The sequence below is a fragment of the Lissotriton vulgaris genome, chromosome 7, assembly GCF_964263255.1.
Source record: "Lissotriton vulgaris chromosome 7, aLisVul1.2, whole genome shotgun sequence".
Taxonomy (NCBI): domain Eukaryota; kingdom Metazoa; phylum Chordata; class Amphibia; order Caudata; family Salamandridae; genus Lissotriton; species Lissotriton vulgaris.
Genome location: NC_141695.1, coordinates 1587192322 through 1587209585, shown reverse-complemented (window position 1 = coordinate 1587209585; position 17264 = coordinate 1587192322).

The window sequence follows — 17264 nt, the reverse complement described above, 5'->3', positions numbered from 1 at the left end:
TGGAGGCCATACTTCTGTGGATGGTGATAGTGCCAAGAATTTAAGGATTTCTTCCCCGGTGCATTTTCCCCAAAGAGGTGGTTCTGAACAGGGCACAGGCTTCATGTCAGCATACAAGCGGTCAATGTGGGACAAGTGTGGAGTAACTTACAAGTTCTCTACACCCTATCATACTCACACTAATGGGCTTGTTTAAAGATTCAACAGGACACTCAATGGCATGATTATGGTGCTGTCAGAGCCCTTGAGGTGGAAGTGGGACGTCCATGCCTGTTGCTTGCACACAGGGAGGTGGCATAAAAGAGAGTTGGGTTCAGTCCCTTGGAGCTCCTGTATGGCCACCCTGTCAGAGGGCCTCTCAGCCCAGAAGGAACAGTGGATGCAAGCTCCCAAGAAAATTCCACAGGTTGTAGCCCCTTGAGGGTTCTGCACATCAACCTCATTAAGCCCCACTTTAAAAGGTCCGAGGTAATCATGTTCCTGGTGATGGATGACTGAATGTATAACAACTTTATTGTTGGTTAATTAAAACCCTAACAATATAAAAACACTTGCAGCATATTCTTAAAAAAAAGCACTATATAAAGGTACAAAGTTAACATTTTACTTAAAACTCTACAGAGCTTCTTGGCAGTTAGTGATCGACTTGGGTACCAGGTTGGGGTCAGCAGATTGATGGTGGTTGGAAAACAGTTACCTGACCCAGGGATGGAGTGCTGCACTGGCCTAATGAGGAATGGTTGGAATCGCCAATGACTGTCAGCAGTTTTTGCACCTTGGTGACAAGTTTTGTTAACCCTATATTCAGCTTCGTGTTGTCCGGGTTTAAGGCTGCTAATACGGCTTGGAAAAAACAACAAGGGTTTGGCTTAAGCGCAGCAAGGCCACGCCGAAATCTGAATAAACAAATCGAAATGCCAGTACTGCACTGTTATTTGACCATCAGTTCAAGGAACAATGAATGAAACAATTGCCCTTGGAACACCAATCTTTCAGTTTGAATTTAATCAAAAACCTTTATTTGTATCTATCTGAAATCATTTGTCTTCTTATCTTTCTACAATCTTTTTGGGAATTTCTTTAAATTACAAAACAATATAATCAATTTATATTTTCCGGAGCCCCTTTTAGAATTGAAATTCACATTCATTCTCTAAAATACAGACTTTACATACAACATATATACCATGTCAGAATCATACACCTATTGCAATATTCCTCACATCCATCCATACATTCTCACACCATACAAACAAACAATGCCCACCCTTGGCTAGCTTAACAAAGCCCTATTTAAGGTGCAGCACTCTATTACGGCTTAGCGGCATGATCGAATTCTGAGCCTAATCCATTCATCTCGCAGTAGAAGTCGTCTGACAGTGAGTGTTGCAGGACATAGGCAAACTATGTGTTGAATTCCTTCAGTATGGTAGCCGCACAGCCTGCATTGGGTGTGATTATCAGGTTGGCGCCATTCTTGAAGGTTCTTTAAAAAAGGCCATTTACCCATCCTTAGAGCCAGGAACTTTCTTTTCCAATAAAGTGTGAACGTGCTAGCTAAATAAAAGGGTACAACTCCTGGTTTAAAATTTGTAATCACTTCACAGGCATGTTTCCTTTTTGACAATATTGCCCTATCCGAATTAAAGGACCATAACCTGATGCTCTTCTTGATGACTGCTCTCAATGCCGACTGGGAGGGATTTGTTCCCCAAAGTTCCTTGACACCGAGTACTTGTAAACTATGATTCAGGTGAAGCCGATATTTGTGACTGGTGTGGCTTTTCTGGTTTTCTTGCCAGAGTCTGGCCTCCAAGGAACTCTCCTGGGCATTGCGCAATCTGTTGCAAAACTTTATAAATGCGCTGGCCTCTCCACAGTGATGGTCAGATAGACCTAGTTTGAGGCGAACTTGTGCTGTCGATGCTGAATTTGGCAGATGAAATGCACGTTTAAAAATGTTGATTTTTCGTTTATTTAAAATAGTGTTTGTGGTACCCTTCGTGATCTCATGGCCATGATGGTGATGGATGGCTGGGTGGGGGAGGAGAGTGAACCTGTCCCCAACCTCCTATCTTTCCAGGAGTAGGATGGGGCAGTGTAAGGTGTTATCCTATCCCCCACACTGACCCCAGGAAAACACTTGTTGGGCAGTTTGCCTCCTTATTCTCACTTATCCCTTGGCTCACCACCTTGTGCACCTACAATATTGATACTGGGGACAGCATGCCTGTTGAAAATACAATTAACAGGCTGTCTGACCAGATGGGAGGGCCACCTCATACACAGGAAATTCTTCAGGCCCTGCAGAAGGCAGGCCTGCCTATCAAGGCTAGTTGGAGCCAGATAGGGAAGGAGTCAGTGTCTACTTGGGACACCAAGGGGGTGGGGTAAGGTGCATCCCTCCAGGCTAAAATTCAGACCATCTGTTGTTGGGAATCCCCAAAACCCAGACTGAGGTGAGAGTCTTCCTGGGCCTCACCGGCTACTACAGGATATTCATCAAAGGCTATGGCACCATGGTTGCCCCATTGACAGAGCTGACTTCTATAAAGCTGCCCAAAAAAGTGATCTCATCGAAGCATGCTCAATTTTGACACCTTGAAGGGGGTCATGTATACAGCACCAGTGTTCAAGGCCCCTGACTACTTTAAGTAATTCATTGCCCAGACAGATGCCCCAGAGCATGGAATAGGGGCTGCAATCTTTCAGCTGAAGTAAGAGAGCCTAGACCCACCTGTCATCTTGATTAGCAGAAGGCTACTTCCCAGGCAACAAAGGTGCAGGTCAATGGAAAGAAAAGCCTTTGCAGGGGTCTGGGCACTGATGAAGTGGGACTATACTTGTTTGAGACTCTCTTCTCGGTTCAGATAGACCCCACACCTCTCAGATGACTAGTACAGATGAGGGAATTGAGTCCAAAAAGGTTAAGATGGTCCATCTCCCTACAGGAAATGGACTTTATTTTGGAACAATGCCCTGGAACTGATCACACCAATGCTGGTGGTCTTTCAAAGTCCTTCTGCCTGAGCAGTGAAAAAACTCCTTGAGCATGGGTTGTTCTCTCTGCTTTCAGCGAGGAGAACAAATGTTAGGCCTCACATCCTTTGTGTGGTATTCCCCAAACATTTTTTGTTCAACCCTCCTATTTGCTGATTTTTTATGTTGACTTAAGGACAGTGTGCACTTTTCCACTGCTAACTCACGCTAAAGTACTATTGCTCTCTCCCTAAAACACTGTTCAGTTGCAAATAAATTAAATATACATTTAATTTATTTGTAAGTCTCTAGGTAAATCGTACTACATATGCCAAGTCCGATAAGGTAAATGCTACCAGTGGCCATGCAACATTCATTGTGCCACTCACTAAAGCAGCCTTTTTATAACATTTTGCAGACCTGTCACTGCAGCCTGTAGTGCAGTTTTAAACAGCCATTTGACATGGCAAAACAAACCTTTTGTCAGGCATTAACAATCCTTTTCAATACAAAAAAGTAACCCTTAAGGTTGGCCCTACAGGCTCATAGGGCAGGGTACACTGTGTACCTAAGTTTGACAAGTCATACAGTGAAAAACTCCTACTAAACGGTAAGGCCAATCTCCACCTGACTAACACTTGGGGCCATATGTATCAAAATGTTGTTTTGCGATTCTCAAATTGCAATTTTCAGCGAATCGCAATTTGAGAATCGCAAAATGCAATGTATGTGGGATTTCCAAATGTTTTGCAAATCCCACATATTCCTTATTTGCAAATCGCAAATTGAGATTCGCAAATAATGAATACTTTCCCATTCATTCCTATGGGCTATGAGGCACATTGGAATGAATGGGAAGGCATTCTCAATTTGTGATTAACAATGGGAGAATCACAAACTGAGAATGCAATTTCAAGGGTGGCAGGGTGTCAAAAGTACACCCTGTTGCACCCCTGAAATGTGCATGTGTGCACATGTGGTACACATACATGTCCTAAGGGCATGTATGTGCACCACATGGCACTTTAAAAAATGCTAAATAGTGCATTTTTAAGTGAAATCGCAATTTACCATCAACTCGAAGTTGGTGGTAATTTGCAATTCCTTAAGGCTAAATCGCACTTTCTTTTGTGCTTCTTACATTGCATTTAAAAATGCAATTGCAAAATAAGGAATCACAAAATTATGATTTCTTATTTTGCTAGGGGGTTTTTGTGTGCTACATTGCACACTGCTAATTTGCGATCACAAACACTGCAATTCTGCGAATTTCAGCATTTGCGATCGCAAATTAGTTTCATACATTTGGCCCTGAGTTACATTCTCAAATTTATTAAGTATTAACGTTTGATTGGGAGCAGATGGAGATGTGCTGTGTACAATCAACATAATTGGAATTTAAAATCCTCTTTAATAATGAAATTGAATTTTAAGTCATAATGCAAAAAATGCCTCTTTTAGAAAGTTAGTCATGTCGAAATGTGAGTGCACTCCTCCCCTTCACTAATAAACATTGCTTGAAAACTTCTTTAGTCAGTGCGTGCGATCAGAAGCCGTGGATCGACCCTAGTCACAGTCCAAATGAAAGTATAGAACAAAGTAGAGCACACATCTCGTGCTCATAACTGTCGCACTGCGATGAGTGGGATTCGTCCCCCGTAGTAACCAATTTATCTCAGAACTCCTCAGTAAGATAATGATTCCGTTCACTTATCAAATTCATTTTGTTAACTTGACCTTTTTCATATCTTGCACCTGCATCTTTTATTAAACTTTTCATACTGCAGCTGTATGCCTTTGGGGGCTTTGTACAACGGTGCGTTTTATACAGGTGAATCAATAGAGTTAACACGATGTAAACAGACCCAATGCATTTCGAGCCTATGAGGCTCTTCGTCAGGGGTTTCTATGAAAAATAAAAGAAACAACTCAGCTGACCAAACCATGTGAACATTATAGCCCAAATCCCACTCATCGCAGTGCGTCAGTTATGAGCACGAGATGTGTGCTCTACTTTGTGTTTTCTGCCAGTGTTCTGAGTCACATGACTGTAAATGGCTCTGCTGTTGGGGTTTGAGTAGTGCTTCCAGACAGTTATGCAAACGGTGCTTAGGTGTGGACAGAATGGGCCATCCTGGCAAGATGACTGGAAAGGGGCTGCACTAAGTCCCACTTACGCTTCCAAGAGCATTTCCTCCTGGACTCAAAAATGAGCCTGTCACCCCTGACCATATGTTAGGGTACATCAGGGAGCCCCCCACACACAAAGGCTTGCACCAGGTATAAATATTGGACCTCCAGAGCCACACTTCAAAAACCTTTTGTACCTGTTGAAGTTACAGAAGAATGACTGTCCTGTTACTGAGGACTGCCAGGCTGTCTGGGAAGGAAAACTAGACCTGCTTACCTTCATCGCAGGCTAACCCACAGTGACTATACAGGCCAGTTGATCGACCTTCTGTGTGAGCAATAGGGACACAACAAGCTTCAGAGGCCTCCTTGCGACTGCCCAGCTGACCAGCTGGAACTAGACATGTCTGGATATGCAACTGGATCAGCCGGAGCCCTGCTGGCCTCTGCTGGAGCCCCTGTTCATCAGGAGGTACCTCCTCAGGTCTTGGACCCTTGGCTGGCATTAGAGTGTAGTCCTCCTGAAGCAGAGGTGAAAAATCACAAAGTTTGGGCTCCTCACCACTGCAAACAGGCCGGTTCACCCTGAGTTTTAGCTGCCCGGGTTGACTGCCAATGTAAAGCTCTGGTGATACCTGCTATTAGCACTTGGGCGACCGCCAGTGATGACCTGCTATGCGCGGGCCACACTACGCGCACTACAGCAATGACACCCCATGGTTACCATCAGCCTGAAGCTATGGCAACAACTGTTCATGACGCCAGATCAATTCTTTGCTCTACAGCAATTAAAGGGCTGGCATGCTTGGCCTGCTCTTCGAGCTACATCGATGACCATCCTCAATGCTGTACCTGATCCTCATGGCTTCTCAACCACAAACGGATATGTTTGCGCCGGACTCAGAAGGTAACTCTTCAGTCGGACTGACTTGGTCCCTGTATCATACCCATGCTTGTCATGGTCAGCCGGAACTTGTGACTTCCCCAGGTCTATGGTAAACAGATGACCGCGAGTGAATCTTTGTGCTTCTTGTCGCTATTTTTACTAAAAACTTTAAAACTGCATATCTCTAGTTCTACTGATTGGGTTTTTGTCATTCTGGTATCATTTTATTTATGGAAATTTACTGTATTTTACTAAGTTTGTTTGGGCTTTTCTTCTGTTGTATTTTCCCTTAATTATTGTTTGTGTGCTGCATATATACTTTACACATTGCTTCCAAGTTAGGCCTCCCAGCTTTTATGCCAAGCTACCAGAGGGTTAAGCACAGGTTAATTTAACTTTTGTGGTTCACAATGACAAGGATGGTGGCTGTTGTGGGACTGGGGCCACCATTTCTCTCAACCAATAACCCAATTTCTTACACTTCGTGTATGTATTTTATGGAACTGATAGAAGAATGCCATGGCTCTCAGCAGAAGCAGTAGAAAGTAAACAGTGCTCATTGCAGCATTGTTACCATTCTGTCCTTGGCACTACTATTGCTACCCCAGAGGCCTGAAATCAGAAATACAGTCATAAAGGCCAAGGCAATAGCTCCCAGTGCCCCCATGAATTGTGTGACGTCTTCGGCCAGTCATGGCTTTTTAGCCCATAGCAGTTGACATGCTGTGATTTACAAGCCCATACTAAGCCTGGCAAAAGCAAAATTGCAAGTCCCACAAGCAACGAGCTGTTACCTGAAAGCCAAGACTTTCATCAGTTTCTAAACCCAACCATGTCAGTTATATAAAAGGGCCATGTAGTGATGGGACCCCAGAATCAGCACAGCAGCAGTGCCATCACCTCCATTTTTCATTTGTGCTTGGGTATTCCCCTGGATTCTTGACTGTGGACAGAGTTTGTGGTATCCCTAAATACAAGTGATCCCCCAATATGCACTTTTGTGTTTTATTGGACACCCTAAGAGGTTCAGCTAACTACAAAGCCTGAAATATAACCAGCTATGATGCCCTCCATACTACTAAAGCCACATGGTTTTATGTGCCAAACTCTTAATATCTAAGTGCACTACATGCTAGTATTTTGTATCAAAACTGGCCCTACCGGCTAAATGTGATGAGAGCCACTCAAGGATTCACTTGTGCTGGCCTCATATCTGTTAGAGAAATCACTTAAGCTGAGTGTGCCCATCCTAAGGGGTGATAAAGATGTAGTGGACAGGTGATTCCCTCCAATAGGCACAACTGCAATGTTTTCCCATGTCATTGCGTGATATGCTGTTCCAGTCCAGTTTTTTTCTTTGAATTCTGGGATTTGTAGTCCTGTTTCATATTGGCAAAACTATAAGCCCCAGAATTTGCAGAAAAACCTGTACTGGAGTAATACATCCATACATGCCAACAGACCCGGTTAGAGACTCTCGATTTTCTAGGCCCAAAATTGTCTTATTTTGGCTGTTTGCCACTTCAAATATCCTCTTCTTCAATGTAATTAAACAGGAAAAATACATTCCTCCAAATGTTGTAGCAAATGTTCTCTCTATTTGAATTATAAAATGTTGACATGCATGCACATTACACATGGACCTGGAAAATCTGAGGGCTGGATTCGGTCTTCTTTCCACGGATTCAGTTTTTCCCTCGGGACTCATTTGTGAAAGGCTGCGTTTACGCAGCGGAGGAGGAGTGAGATGACTGCAGTGGCGTCTGGCATGGCTTACGAGTAGGGGGTTGTGGGGGTGTCGAGTGTGGGGGGTCTCGATTGTGGAAGGGTACGTCTGAATTAAAAAAATAATAACTTACCTTTCTGCTGAGTCCCGGGTCCTCTGGTCCTGCTCCTGCTCCCCTGCTTCCCACTTCAGGAACAGGAAGCAGGCAGCCAGGCTCCATCCCCTAAACCAATGACCACTCTGCAAAGCAGCGTTGGGATTGGTCTGAGTGCCGTTAAACGGCGCACAGCCAGGGACTGTAGGGGTGGGCATGTGCTCCATGCAGGCTGCACGGAGAAGGGGAAGGGGAGCAGGACTGGTTTGGGCGGCCCGAGACCGCCGTCCAAACTGTCATTGCGCACTTAGTAGTGGGCAAACCACTCCTCCCCTGCCCTGCTCCGTGAGCAGAGCAGCCCTGATGGGAAACATAAAATGTTAATAACTTAAAGTTATTATCATTTTATATTTCCTTTCCTTTCCTCTGCACGAAAGCAGTGGGGCGATGCTCCTCCGCCATAGCGGAAAAGCCACCTACTGTGGAGATCCTTCTGGACCTAAGCGCAGCATTCAACACTGTAGCTGATTCCACCTTGCTACAGTGTCTGAATGATGGAGGGGTGTCAGGGGCTGCGCTTGGGTGGATTCGATCTTTCCTGACAGGCAGATGCTTTCAGGTCCGCCAGGAGAGTGCTATTCTAGGGAGATTGGGTTGCGCCAGGGCGTGCCCCAGGGCTCGTCCCTGAGCCCGACTTTGTTTAATCTGTATGTCTCCCCGCTGGTGGCCATAGTTGAAAGCCATGCACTACGTCTGGTGTCCTATGCCGACGACACGCAGCTGGTTATACCCCTCACGCGTGCCCGGTCTGATGGCGAACAATTTCAGAGTGTGCATGCAAGAACTGGCAACCTGGATGTCCGCCAACTGCCTGAAACTTAATGGCAGTAAGACTGAGGTGCTCGTGGTGGGGGGATGCACATCTGTATGGTCGTCAGCTTGGTGGCCATCCTGCCTAGGAGAGACACCTGTTCCCTGCCAGGAAGTGAGGAATCTTGGGGTGTGGTTGGACTTTGACCTTGCCCTTGGACCCCAGATTGGCCGAGTGGTGGGGGCATGCTTCGGAGTTTTAAGAACTCTGGGGAAGGTCTTGGATCTTCTGCCCATTACTGCTCGTCGGACGCTGGTGCATGCCTTAGTCACCTCACGCCTGGACCACGGCAATTTGCTGTATCTGGGGGCCACGGGAAAGGCTCTCAATCGCCTCCAGGTGCTGCAAAATGCTGCCGCTCGCCTTATTCTGAGGCTTCCTAGAAGATCATCCTCAAAGGCAGCACTCCAGGCCTTTCACTGGCTTCCTGTTAGGAGCAGGGTGGAATTCAAAGCTCTTGCCACGTGTCACCGCATTCTGGGTGGCAAAGCCCCTGCCCCATTACAGAGTCTGGTCACCAGGTATGAGGCCACAAGGACTCTGCGCTCCTCCTGCACAGGTCTCCTGAAGATTCCAAAAATCAAGAAGGCGCGTATGGGGGGAAGGTCTTTCAGATATCTGGCAGCGAAGCAGTGGAATGACCTACCGTCAGAGTTACGCTTGGAGTCCTCAGAATCCGTGTTTAGAAGGAAACTTAAGACTTACTTATTTACACAGTAGACGGTTGTGATGGCTGCTCGGACTGCTCACCCCACTTATCATAGCGCGGGGACACCCCTGTGGGCGTAAACCAGGCGCTTTATAAATCTCCCTAATAATAATAATAATAATAATAATAATAATGTTAGTGGGGGAGCAGGTTGCCAGACTTACTTGTCCAAACAGCCTTGTATGTACATAGCTCTTTAAATGCCAGCATTTGTAAAGTATTTGTAAAGCGCACTTTAGTTGTGATAACGCATGTAAAATAGCTCCCTTAGACCATCGCACAACCCAAAATCAACAAGCTCTCGGCATTCCTATGGCGGGGGGTGGGCGGGGGAGCGGCAGCCTTTGAATTCTGATGCAGAGGCACAGACAAATGGTGGTGCACGATGTGCACGCGGGGGGCGGGGGCGGAGGAGCAGCAGCCTTTGAAGTCTGATGCCGAGGCACCGAGAAATGGTGATGTGTGATATGGCTGGCTCTGTGCACGCGCATAGATCACATGAACTGTATGCAATCTGCAGCCGTTAAGGTAGACTGTTCTTTTCCGCTTACTATAATCCTGCCGGAGCAATGTACAAGAGCATTGGCTCAGGCGAGACCTAAAAACCAGAAGAAACGCAAAAAAAAGATGAACTCCCCTCCCAGTCCTATGTCCGAAGGTTACCCACTACAAAAAAATGCTACAGTGAAATGAGGCCGAACGCATCCGATCATAAACACTAGAAATCAGTCAGTTCCCACTGAGCTTTCTCCAGCAATGGCGCCGGCTGTGCTGGCTTTGAGGTCACTCTTGGCAAGGGGACACTAGTACCTGAGTGCCAAGTCCATCAAAGCCATCCCTGACTTCAAACACGGCAATAATATTAGCTTTGCCCTCGGCAGATGTTCTAAAGCTGCTTCAAAGGATGTTGGGGAAGGAGATTCGAGCAGGAAATACAGAAAATCTGCAAAATCAATAGGTTGTGTTTGAGGGGGGGGGGGCAGAGCTACTGTTTACCTGCATCTATAGCTACACGCCTATTTATTAAGGATGGAACGTTTATATTAGAAATATGTAGTCTAGTACATTGAATAGACGTTGATTAAGTTAAGTATGGAGGAGTGGAGCGGAAAGGACAATTATAATGACGATGGTGGGGGAGAAACATGAACAGATATCAAAGAAATGTCTAAAACGTCACGAAGTCTATGCATTCTTAATTATACTGTAAGAGCACGAAGCACACGCGGCGCTATTTCATCACTTCACTATGCACAGCCAAGGTTAAGCTTTGGCTTTTTTTTTTTTTTTTTAAAGTCCTTCAACCATGTTGGAGGGCTGCATGATAGACAATGTACTCGGCAATGTGAAGCAAAGATTTTAAAGGCAAGTAGAAAAAATGAAATCTCAAAATAAAGACAGCACTCGAACTATACATGTCAATGTTGGCTCTCGGCAGTTTGAACGGGTGCAATACGCAGGCTGTGACCTCAAGGCGCTGGGTGCACTTGCATTCAGCGGATCTGATGAGTGCACAATCGCGACCTTGTGGAAAAGGTTGGCCCCTGCGTGTCTCACAGGAGCTTACAGCCTGATTCATGAAAGGCCCATTTTGCGAGTCTTTAATAGCGATTCATAAGGAATCGCTATTACAGGCTCGCAAAACGGGATTCATGTAGGAATCGCAAAAAAAAATGCGATTCCTACATATTCCTTATTTGCGATTAGCAAATTGCTAATCGCAAATAAGGAATAACTCCCCATTCATTCCTATGGGCCAAAAGGCCCATAGGAATGAATGGGGAGTATTCCTTATTTGCGATTAGCAATTAGCTAATCGCAAATAAGATAGCGATGTAAAGGGTGCCAGGGGTGTCCAAAGGACACCCTGTAGCACCCCTTAAATGCAAATTTAAACAGGTGTTGCGCTCACACATGCTCACACATGACCTCGCGGTAAATAGCGGGCCGAAATTGCGATTTCGCAATTTTAAAATGGATGATGAATTGCATTTAAGGAATCTCAAATAGAGATTCCTTAAATGTCATTCATCGCAAAATAGCGAAATCGCTATTACCGATTTTTGCATTTGGGATGATGAATCCCAAATGCAAAAATCGCACTCGCAAAGGGCCAGATTCTCAGAATCTGGCCCTTTGCGAGCGCAATTCAGCTTGATGAATCAGGCTGTTAGTTACTTAGGAGTTGGCAAGGTTGCTCTAAATAATGCTGACCTTCTTGTACCAGCTTCTCTTTAAATAAGAAAAAGAAAGACTCAACACACATTACAGCGGTTAGTAAATGGGCCAGCACTTATTTTTCACAAATAATATGCACTTCATTTTGAAATCAAACTTGCGTTCATTTTAGTCCACAGGCCTGCTCCGAAGCTTCTCTTTGGAAAGAATCAGCAAGTGAGAAAGACCTGGGCATAAACAAAGAAGGCAGATTTAAAGTGAGGTAGAGGTGTGAGAGATCAGAGAGAAAGTGATTGTGAGAAAGGTAAGATGAATGTGTGAGGAAATGAGAATGTGTGAGTGTGTGAATGAGAGAGGGTTGGCAAGAGGGTGTTTGGGACATAGAGGAGGATCCAGGGAGAGTGTGAGAAGAAGGTGAGGCTACAAGGTATGTGAAAGGAGGTTGCGAATGAGGATGGTGAGGTGATATCTGGAATAAACGGTGTGTGAAAGTGAGGTGAGCTAGAAGAAAGTGAGCGAGGCGGAGAGAGCAAGGCGTTAGAGGATAGACAAAGTGGAGGTGCACAAAAGAAAAGCGTAAGTGTGAGAGTGAGAGTGAAAGGAAAGTATGTGAGATAACGAATGCGAGGTAAGGGTTTGGGAATTTGTGTCTAAGAAAATGAAGGAGAATAAATGATAGGGACGGTCAGGAGAAAAGATGTAAGAAACAGGGGACAGCGTGAAATCTAAGAGAGCGCAAGGCCAACTTTTGGGCAGACAATACTATGTGGATACCTAGACTTCCACCGAAAAGGGACCTCATATCACTGGTACAAGCATCATTTGTGCCACAATTTTTGAGGGAACGTGTGGAAAATGTGTCTTCACCTTTGGGGGCAAAGAATCCTTGCACAGGCCTGCAGTGGTGAAAACAGAGATAGAAGTAGGAGATTGGAGAAAGCGAGGTGAGTGAGAATTGGTGGAACAGCAAGGAAGTTGAGAACTGTGATGCAGGTATGAACACAGATTTGAACTGTGAGTGTCTGGGATGTGACGTAAGAGCAGAGGGTGAAAAGAGTATTGAAGGTGAAACCAGAGGAAGTTGAGAAGAGTGAAATGAAAGCAAAGTGTTATGTAATGATGATACTTGTAAAGCGCACTGTTACCCCAACTCGGGGTGTCCTGGCGCTGAAGACCGCTGGGGAACCCGTCCTGGCTTTCCCTGTGAGATGGTCCCTTCTGGGTATCTCCAAGGTGAAACCAGGCATCCCCGGCGTCTGTGGGGGGCCGTTGTAGAGATGAGGCAAGCTTAATGCCCAGAGTTGCCGAGTGTGATCCCTGGTTAGAGTAGGCACTGAGGCGAGAATTATCGAGTCCGTTGACCCTGGTCCACGACCCTGCCGCGTCGGGAATTGAACCCTGGTCCCGGGCTGTTCTCTGCTTCCGGGTCTGCCGCCTCTAACCAGTGAGCCACACCACTCCACTACCAGTGAGCCACACCACTCCACTTCAAAGTGTTGAATACAGGTGCGACAGAGTGGGCGGGAGAGAGAATGAAAAACGCGCTTTCTGATTGCTTCAGCTTTCTTGTTCTCCTGTGCCAGAGTTCGTGTGTGTGCTGGGGCATCTCGCTGCTTTACTGGTCACTGGAGGCTGAACTACTCGCCTCATCACCCTGGTGGGACTCGGAGTCCCAGGGTGGAACACTAACTGCCCAGATTACCAGCAGCTGCCGCAGGGGGAGGCGTCGTCATCATCATCATTGCGCTATAAAGCGCTGCCTCGACCCCGTGGCACGGGACACGTGCGTGCTTAAACCCGGGCCAAGGGCGGGCCCGTCTGAACACGTCAGAGACTGGGCTGGGGCACCCCACTAACTTTTGACTTGTAAGCTGTCAGTGCCTGTAGACACTGATTTTGTTATTCTATCAGTCGCTGGGGCTTTGTAAAATGAGTAAACAGAAGGTGGGAGGGGGATCTGGGGTGGTGGGTACATTCAACGCTCTTCTCACTAGGGCAGAATCAGCGTCAATTCACCAGATTCAACTTACTGAACTCAGGTTATCACTAGAACCACAACCATCTCACAGCAGTATTGCATTGTCATCTCCTCCCCCGCATATCCCTATTGATGAACCAATCTCTCAATCTAGCCAGACTCCCCCTGCACACTTAGATTCCGCACTAACTCTTTCCTCCAGCCTGAAAAGTTCACCTCACACCCCTATGGTCCTCACTAGGAGGCAGAAGTCTAGTCAGGCAAACGGCATCGAACCGTCGTAAAAAAAAAGGAAAGCAGGAGGCACACTGAAGCCTAATCACCAGGTATCCAGAGTTGCAAAACGTAAGGCTGTTGCTAATGGGTGCGATGGTAACCTGAAGCCCAATACCGCGCCCATTCATTTGTGTACTACCGTCGCTACCATTGACTCACCATCACGTCTAAATGAGGAAGAGCTCTGCACACGGCTAGAAATGAAACTCTCAGCCCTGATTGACCCGTTACTATTAAAATTGACTGTGATTGAAGAAAGACTTATTACAATAGAGCAGTGCATCCGCAGCAGGGAGAAGGGATGGACAGACATCCAGCGAGGGGAGTAGAATCTAGGGTAGAATAAAGGACACGATCCCCCACCCCCAGCTGTGATAGTACCCGAGGTTACTCAAACTACTCATCCAACTCACAGTGGTAAACCCCCCCATTAGATTCGATAGTCGGCAATATTTGCACACGGAGTCCCCATCAATATGTTGGTAGTTGTTTAACCGCACACACGTTTCTACATCTCCGCTCAGAAGCAACTCCTTACACAGTTGTTTTGGCTAAAGTCCCAGTGCTTCGAACTACAGCACAGGAACATCGGTCAACATTAAGAAACAAGACCCTACATTTGCTGAGTGCCAGGACCGGTATAAAAAACCATCTCTTTTCCGAATTTAAAATGGTTTGTAGAGTATCCTGGATCGGCAAATCACAAACGTCTCTTTTTGCAGACTGTGTGGTCTTAAGTTTCAGGTCCCCCGGTCTGGTCCAGCACATTTTGGACAGGGCTGGAAATCGCCACACTGAGATTGATGAAATGAATATATTTCCCCTGGGCTTTTTCTACCAACCGAATGGAGACCGCAGGCGTAGTGCGTGGTGGGAGGCACCCCAAGCTCATGGCCAATACAATTACTCAGTACCCACATGCAATCACTTTGAAATCTTTGCCTCCTTAGAAGACATAGATTGACTTGGATCAACTGTCTGTTCCTCCTTTATTGGAACCCAAGAATACAGGGGATATGTTGGGGCTGACTCAGAACCAAATACTCTTAATCATGGGGAATCCTCCCAAAACAGGGAATTCACAAAGACTGGAGTTGAACACGTAGTTAGTAATAACATCTTAGGGGACGTCAGCCAAGGTGGGGTGGAAATGAGCACTGTAGCGAGGGAGGAAGATCCCCCTAAAACCCCTTCAGCAGGACCCCCATGTCCATCAGCCCCTCCAGTCTGGAAGCCTCGGGTAATGTCAATGTATCTAACTCCCAGGCAACCCCCAACACTACAATTCAAAGGCATATAAAGACAAATTTGTCAATAGTTTCCTGGAACATAGCGGGTTTATCCTTTAAATTTTCTTTAACTGAATGGTCTGCACACATTGAGGACTATGACATCTGTGCATTCCAGGAAACTTGGTCCCTGGAACAAATTATTACCCTGGGTTTTTAAATTTTTCTAAAGCAGCTTTGGTGGTAAAGAGGGGTAGACCCATAGGGGGACTCGCCTTTTGGGTTAGACAGTGAGCAGGCTATAAGGTGGAGGAAGTATACATTGATAGTCTGGATATTATGGTTATAAGACTCCGGGTGGCAAACGTACCTGATATACTGATTATCAATGTCTACGCAAGAGGGATGCCAGGTGGTAGAGGATCCAATACAGTTGCCCTTCTAGATAGTTTTTTAGATCAGCACAAGGGACGCTGCAACTTGATAAACACAAGAGATTTCAACTGCTCTTTTGAGCCTCTAGACCAAGATGATGGTACCCTTGGTGTGGCGGAGCATGCCCAGTGGAACATTCCGTCCTTAGACCTCTGTCCAATCAAGAGATGGGATGAGACCGCACTACAGCTCAAAGGGTTGTGTTTGGAACGGGGAGGGAGGGCTGTCAACTGGAGGTCCAAATCAGACAGACTGGGTTCCCATACATTTAACAATGGGTTGAGAAGTAGTCGCATAGATTATATGTTTCTCAATATAGAATTTTGGTCATCCCTATTGGATATGATAGTACAGGAGCAGAATGAGAGCGACCACAACCCTCTGGTACTATCACTACAGGTACGAGGTCTTCCCACTTTTAATTGTCAGGTAGCTGAGAAAGTAACATCAGATGTCAAGCTCACAAACGACACCAAGAGAGTTAGATGGGTTAAAATTACAGATAACGACAGGGACCTAGAACAGATGAAGGAGATGGTTGTTTGCTCGATAGATACTCTTCATAATTGTGATACAAAGGAGGACATCAGCTCAATTGTTCTACAGGTTCATAATGATTTGTTTAGCTAACTTAAAAACGTTTTCATCAAAATAAACAAATAAAGATTCTCGCTCCAAGGCAGCCTCCTGGTACAATAAATCGTGCAGAGAGGCTTATAGGAAACTATCAAGAGCCATTAGATCAAAAGTTATGGGCAATATTAAAAAGGCAAGGGCTGGGTACAAGAAAACCCTACAACAAGCAAAAAGGGACTGGGACGAAAAACATTGGCAAGGCCTGCTTACAGCTAGTCAAGGGAAGAACATGGTTACATTTTGGCACCTTGCCAAATGGGATAGTGGCGAACCAATTCAAGCACCAGCCAACCATGTAGCCCCTGAGCTGTGGGCTTCGCACTATGAGGCCCAGTTCGCCACCACCAACGATAGTTTAGATCAATTCCAAATGCCAACCCCAACTACCACCTTGTATTTTTCTAGGCTAGAGGTTGAATCTGCACTTAAATCGATCCGAGAGGCAGGGCTCCAGGTCCTGATTGTACACCAGTGGATCTGTTTATGTATGCAAAAAGAAAACTGTGTAACCTACATTCAGTTACTTGCCAATGCAATAGCTAGTGGTGCCCCTATTCCCGATACATGGTCTGGTGCTGAAATTCTCCCGGTTTATAAAAAGGGGGATCGCTCCCTACCAGGCAACTATAGGCCAATAAACCCTATTGACTCTATCCAAAAAATTGTTGCCAGGCTAGTGTTATACAGAATCCAGACCTGCATAGTAGATACGGACATCATGACTCCACTGCAGGCAGGGTTCCGCCCACACACTGGTACCAGAGATCAGGTTTTTACGTTTGTGTTAATTTACTGGTGGATTGCTAATACCGCAGGGGGCCCCATCTATGTGGCTTTCATTGACCTCAAATCGGCTTTCGATTTGGTGCCCTGTACCGAAATGTGAAGAGCTTTTGCGGATATGGGGATGCCACTGGAATTACTGGCTATTCTAGTTACATTACATGATTCAAATTATGCACAGGTTTGCTGGGGTACGCAGGGGAATGTTACGGACAAGTTCCCCATCTCCAAGGAGGTATGACAAGGGTGTGTCCTGGCACCTACCTTGTTTTCTTTATTTATTTACAGGATTGTGCAGTATTTTTCTAACCTTCCTACAGATGCCCCCACATTAGCAGGTATGAAGATACCCCT